Source organism: Amblyomma mixtum, chromosome 4 (assembly GCF_055824585.1).
Source record: "Amblyomma mixtum isolate Tamu chromosome 4, ASM5582458v1, whole genome shotgun sequence".
Taxonomy (NCBI): Eukaryota; Metazoa; Arthropoda; class Arachnida; order Ixodida; family Ixodidae; genus Amblyomma; species Amblyomma mixtum.
In genome coordinates this window covers 144,901,573-144,908,323 of record NC_143015.1, presented here as the reverse complement: position 1 = coordinate 144,908,323, position 6,751 = coordinate 144,901,573, and the positions used below count along the sequence as shown (strand labels likewise).

The 6,751-nt window shown below is 47.6% G+C and overlaps 1 non-coding gene across 1 annotated transcript; it reads right to left on the bottom strand.

Annotated features, from left to right (window-relative positions):
* Positions 1-5,384: 5,384 nt before the first annotated feature.
* TRNAT-UGU (transfer RNA threonine (anticodon UGU)) lies at positions 5,385-5,456 on the bottom strand. The gene has a single exon. It is a non-coding gene; the product is annotated as a tRNA-Thr (tRNA).
* Between the last annotated feature and the right edge of the window lie 1,295 nt (positions 5,457-6,751).

The window sequence follows — 6,751 nt, the reverse complement described above, 5'->3', positions numbered from 1 at the left end:
TGTAGTATGTGCATTCAAAGGAGGTAAATTAAAAGAACTAATTCCTGGAAGCGGATGAGCATACGCTGTGAGTGCGGTCATCTGCCACATGATCTTTGACGTTAAGTGTTTTGTCACTAACGCCCTGTTTTTTAAATTTTTATGGCCCCTTCTGAGCACTTTTAGGCGCTACATTCAGATTTAACTGTTTTTTGTTGTTTGCGTGGCGGCCCTGTACACCTCACTGCTTTTATCGTGTTCATAATTCGTAGCCCATCTTTTATTAACCGACATGACTACTCGGCATTCTGGTGGCCGCAAAGCTTCTTGATGTACCGCCCTCTCCTTTGACTACATATCGCTAGTGGTTTCGAAAATAAAATTAAGTTGATAGAGTTCGTGTGCACCAATCACTGTTTCTGTCCCTTTATCGCGCCTATCGGTCGAGGGGGACTCTCTAGCCTGGAAAGACGGATTGCCCGGATGGAGGGGGAAACAAGAAAAGCTAGGGGCAAAAAAACAGCAAGGCACGAGACGACACCGCTGGGCAGTCAAATCTCCTGCCATCCAAACGCCCAAACCATTTGCAAAACGCTTTTGGGGATAGCCTATTCGCATTTGTGGCATTATATTTTTCCAGCCAACTACAGCCTCTCGACACATCGTCATCGACTGAACGCCAAATGACTGAGGGCCACAGATCCAATCCAATCTAACAGCCGCAAATACAGCTTCGTGCCCCACTGCACGCGAACCATAAGAACAAGACCATTGCAGCACTTCGTAATCAGGAGCCGTCCGCAGCGGGCTACCGGCATGTTCGGTACCAACGTCAGTGCAGATTGGTAAAAAGAAACCTGTCGACATCGAGATGGGCGACTCACGGAAGTTGGGGACCGCCGAGCGCTCAGACTTCCTCTTGCGTCTGGAGTCTCTGAGACCGGTGCCACGTCAGCCTATGCCAGAAGGAGATGGTCAGCGCGATCTCAACACGCGAGACTCCGAGCTTGCCAGCCGTGTCCGCGTCGAAGACTGCGTGGTGGCGCTGGCAACAGAGGAGCTGCAACGTCATCTATGCATCGCAGTAATACAAGCCGCTAAGCTGCAACGCGCCGTCATCCTTGGTGAGCATATCTACGAGGACGAACTCCTTCTAGCCTCCCTGCAGAGGTCGCTTCCTGTCCGTGTCCGCGTCCTGCGTTCTCTTTGGTGCTGGAGCTGGGACGGCTTCGAAGGTGTGTACCTCATGGAACCTGACGTCTTCATGGAGTTTATGGCTGAGGGGCTCACGTGGACAAGCCATGTTCCCGTCCTCATTCTGCGTGACTTCCAACACTATCTGGACCCGCGGCATCCTTACCGGAAGATCGTTCTTTTGTTTCAAGACTGTCGAGAGCGAAAAGCGTCCTCCACAATGCGTCTCCTTGCTATTGCGGACAAGTTGGAGGTCTGCAATCTCGACGCCCTTGAAACAGAATTGAAAAAACTGCGGACGCCGCTGGCGCTAACATGCTGCCTCGGAACTCCCTGCAGGCCTCATTCTAAGGACGTGGTTGTAGAAATGTGCCCAATTAGTCTGCGTCAACGGTTCCTAGATGAAGGTGAGGTTGTTTGCTTTGACGGGCAGAGTATACAGGACCTAGACATGACGCTTCTACGTCGTGGAATTGCAGCTACGTGCCGCCGATCCGAAGATACGGTCCTCTGCAGCCCGGGGTTGGACGTTCGAAATTTCTTGTCACATTTCGGGAGGCAGCTTATGGAGGTGAAAGGCAAGGCGCTCTTGGATTATGTCGAAGGCAGGTCTCTGGCCTTGGTGTCGACTGGGGCTTCACAGCGCACGTTGAAGGATGTGATCCACGCGCAAGAGTCAGTGGCGATTATCGAGAAGCCCGACGACGATGCTCCCGAGGCGCCGGCCGTTCTAGTAGCCACGATGTGTGACGTGCCGACGCTAGTCGTGTACCGCTGGGACGCAGTGTTGCTCTGTGACCTGCCTTTCGGCGTTGCATGCGACCCAATGTTCAGGAGCGCAAGGCGAAGGATAATTCTGGCTACTGAATTCGAGTGGAAGGCCTGGCTGCAAACTCTGGAGCTGCACGATGACCTGGAAGTGCTGCTGAAGCGCGTCAATGAGTAAAATCAGGAAATCTTCAATAAATTCTCGCTATTCCTATCGTGCCGAGGTTATGTGTAGGAAAAACAGCTCTCTGTTCTATTTTGTTGGCAGGGGTGTGGAAACTATGAGCTCTAAGATACGGCTTCGATAAGTGTCTGATTTAGCATCTATTGGCAGCAGTAAATACTCCTCGCCCGCTTTTCTTTCTTGGCGTCCAGGCTATGGAATTTAGAAATGCATTCCATGGCCATGCAGGGTTGATTTTCTCCCATTTTTTGGCCACATCTCATGGCATAACCTTTCACCAACCCTAATCAGTGGGCTGTGCTCAAAGGAGGCCCTGAGGGCCAGAAATGGCTCGTAAACAGGGCCACCGTAGGAGTTTCGGCCATGGAATCTTGAAATAGGGACTCCAACCACGGAGTTCGTAACAAGAGCCGCACGCTTATCAGATATTCACACCATGCACACTATACAGAGGTCCAAATGTTAGACGTTTTGCCTTCAATGCCATTCTCCTTAATGAGCGCTGCTGTTACTGGGGAAGATGAAAACGATGAAGAATTTGTGCGCAGCATTTTCAGCCCCCCAGCTGTAGCGGCTTACTCCAATATGAGTCAGTAGCTCAAAGTCATGCTTTACAGTTTGAGCTTCAAGCGCTACTTGAAAAGGTGCTGCTGGGTAGCAATATTACGTAAACGTTGTGGGCCCGAAATTAAGCATGAACACTCAACTTATAGGGTCATGCTGGTGCTGATGATCTTTCTTTGGCCAGTTCAAACACAACTGTGATTTTCTTGACGAGCATGGTTTGAGGAAGGCGAGTGGCTGTGTAAGTTCGGTGCAGGTAGTTAAGGGTGCGATGGGGTAAAGGCGGAATGAGGAGGTTGTGAAGTAAGTTTCCTCGGATATAATGTTAGGGGAAAGCGTAGCACGTCAGGAAATTGTTAAAGGATGGCAGGGTGGGTGGGAAAAGGCAAGACAGCTGATTAGCTGCGCTTGAATTTCGCATTAGGAAGTAACGTAATCGTCGGCAATTTTTTTTGTTCCTATCATATTTCCATCATGGCGAATTAGAGATGTTCACCCAGAGGGAATAGTCACCATACCTTTCCTTTTGCGGCCGACCTTTTTCCTTTACCCGGAATGGGTGCACTACTTTTGTAGCGAGAGCTACAATACGCCAGCTCTTCGCCGTCGCCGCACTTTGAGCCGTGGTCCCACTGTGACATCACACCACGGCCCTCGATTCTCCAGCAACTCGGCTCGTCGCGGTCGCCGCGCGGCCACCGCTCCTGCCGTTGGGCGCTCGCCGCGCCCTCTGTGTGACGTCATACCCCGCGCTCCATAGCTGTGATAACCGGGCGTATAGAAGGGGAGAGCGCTAGGGGTGTGCGAATATTCGAAATTTTCGAATATATTTCGAATATTATATTTTTAGTATTCGAATTCGATTCGAAATCCAAGTATTCGTGTTCTTCCGAATATTCGACCCGACGCGAATATTCGTATTAGCCGAATATTCATTGTGAGCACCGGCGTGCATTTCGGTCCGCAAGCCCTATCGACAGATATATAAACACATGGCGGCGCCTACACGGAAGGAAAATTCTTTCTTCCTCCAAGGGCCATGCCGTAGCGGATTGCGCTGGTGAGCTTTTTTGTGGCTATACCTGCGAAGCTGGTATAGTCGGAGCTGTGCACGAAATAGCCCGCAATACGTGCCATGTCAGTGCCAAGTGAGAGGGCATTTTCTGAAGCTGGTATAGTCAGAGCTGTGCACGAAGTACCCCGCAATACGTGCCAGGTCAGTGTCAAGTGAGAGGGCCTTTTCTGAAGCTGGTATAGTCAGAGCTGTGCACGAAGTACCCCGCAATACGTGCCAGGTCAGTGCCAAGTGAGAGGGCATTTTCTCTGGCGGGAGGAGTCGTTTCAGATAGAAGGGAACTACTTCTGTCTGACCATGTGGTGCAGATGGTTTTCCTTCACGACAACCTTTTACTTCATCCCAGCAACGCGCTTTTCTGGTGATGGCAAGCTAGCCTTTATCAATGCTGTGTACTCGCCATCTTCTCTGATATTTCCACTCTTCTAAGAATAATGTTCGAGACTTTGATACTTTTTGTGCAGCCACGCACAGTTTTTGTGTTCATTTAATCATCGATAGTTGAACTGTGATGTTCTTGGGTGCCCAAATAAATGTTTTGTAGTGATTAAATCCGTCTGTCCTTGATTATTCGATTTTCGATTCGATATTCGGAATCAAGTATTCGTATTCGATTCGTATTCGAAAAATTTGATATTCGCACACCCCTAGAGAGCACGCGTTGCCGCAGCCATATTTGAGGCCGCAGTGCGGATGGCGAGAAGTCGGCCAGCCTGAAGGAGGCCAGGAATCGCCGTAGAAATGAAGGGGAGACAGCGCGCTGAAGAGACTCAAGAGGAGCGTGCCGAACGCAAACCGGAACGGAAACCACTTGGTTTAATAACATGTCTAACTACAAGCGAAGCCTAAGCGCAGCCATGAATTTATCGCTACTCGACTAGGTTTAGCCAGAGCTAAAACACAGCCAATTTCTTTTTGAAGCACTCTGTTGCCGCATTGAGAGGCAGGTTCATTCTTCGCACGGGTAGTACTCGAAGCTTTTCTCTTTTCAGCCCTGCTTTGTTCGTGACCTTACATTTTGAGATAATTAAATACGCGGACGATCTCCAAATCTTTCTAATAATTATTGTGAATTCGAGTGAAGCATCGTAGTTTACTGACAATTCGCCGTTACGTGTCGATTAACCGGGTTCAAGTGCATGGTGGAGCAATTGGGCCTCGCAACATTCGAGCAAGTGTATGCGCATAATATGGAACACAAAACTGATGCGCCTTCAGATACTGGTGTTTTTCTTTCTCTTTAGCTCGAAACTGAAACCGTATTTTCCTAATTCCAGAAATATGTTTAGCGTTCCAAGAGAAGTTTCTGACCTTCAAATTATGTTGTTGCAAAATAACCACTGCGGCATTCGATGAACGTTTTTGCAGTTTTTCCAGTTTTGCTCTCGGGGAATGAATGCGAAAATTAGCACCTTATTTGGTAAATCGGTTTTTGATGCAACCTCCCTTTAAAGTAATAGACAAAAATGTGAGAGAAGCCAACAGCCGCAGAAACCAAGTGACATGGGGGATTTTCAGTTTATTTATTTATTTTGTGCTGTTGTTCGATTTAGAATATTACTGAATATGTTATCGCTTAAAGCTAATTGACTAGAAAAGCAGAAGAAAAAAACAACCACATGCCGCCGGTGGGATCCGAACCCACGACCTCCGAATTACACGTCCGGCGCTCTACCGCTGAGCTACGGCGACGGCTATCAAACCATCTGCTTTCGGGGGTATTTATGTTTACAAATAACCTAACCTTGAGAGTGTTCATCAGCGCCACCCACGTTCTTAAGCAGCGGACGTAGCACGTCCTGAGTTACCGCTGATGTGACGTAGAACGTCATCGAACGGTAAGGGAGGAAGCTGTGTGAGAACCTATCTTCCTATGGCGTCAAGGCTGCCAGAACCGAGGCCCTCGCTAAGCAATTAAGCAAACAAGGGAAGGGGAATGAGGGGCTCGTTATAAATATGAGAGAAGCCAACAGCCGCAGAAACCAAGTGACATGGGGGATTTTCAAGTTATTTATTTATTTTGTATTGTTGTTCGATTTAGAATATTACTCAATATGTTATCGCTTAGAGCTAATTGATTAGATTTGTTAGATTGATTAGATTGATTAGATAAAATGTAGTATTTTATGCCTCCCAGAAGAACAAGCGCTATTATAGTCGACTAAAACTCATGAACACAGCGGCAAATACCCATCAAAAGAAGTCTTCCGGCCAATGGCGTCGACCGAATCCTATGACGTCACCGTTAATCCCATTTCCCGACGCTACCTACCAGTCACCTGCGATTTACTCTAAAGGATTAATTATGGCGCCATGAGAACCAGTCGCTGCCGCTTACTCGAGGGCGTCCTTTGATAGGAATGCACCGCAGCGTTCTTTCGTTATAACGCACTATCGTCACTTATTTTTCCTGAAAAAAAAAATGGTTTGGTTTGGTTTATGGGGTTTAACGCCCCAAAGCGACTAAGGCTATGAGAGACGCCGTAGTGGAGGGCTTCGGAAATTTCGACCCCCTGGGGTTCTTTAACGTGCACTGACATCGCACAGTACACGGGCCTCTAGAATTTAGCCTCCAAAGAAATTCAACCGCCGCGGCCGGGATCGACTCCAAACCTAAAGAACCACAGCGACACAACCTTTTATTGAATAACAAGATTTGTGCTTGAATCCTACACAGCAATTCTGGACAAAAGCATTTTTCGAGGAGAAAGCATTTATGAACCCAGTTTATTAATAATATGGCAGATTTCACTAACAATCAATATATCCATAGATCACCCAATGACAGTCTTTTTTTATATTAATGGATTTGCATTGTGAACAGTGCTCCCGATCGGTTTTTTATGGCAGTTTTAGCTGTTCGATAGAATCGTTGGAAAGACTTTGAAATAAATAATAATTAAACTTTAATTACATAAAATTTGAATTAAAATCTACTCTTGCTACTGATTCTCTTGGAATCCGCCGAATTGCCCTTAAAGAGCAGC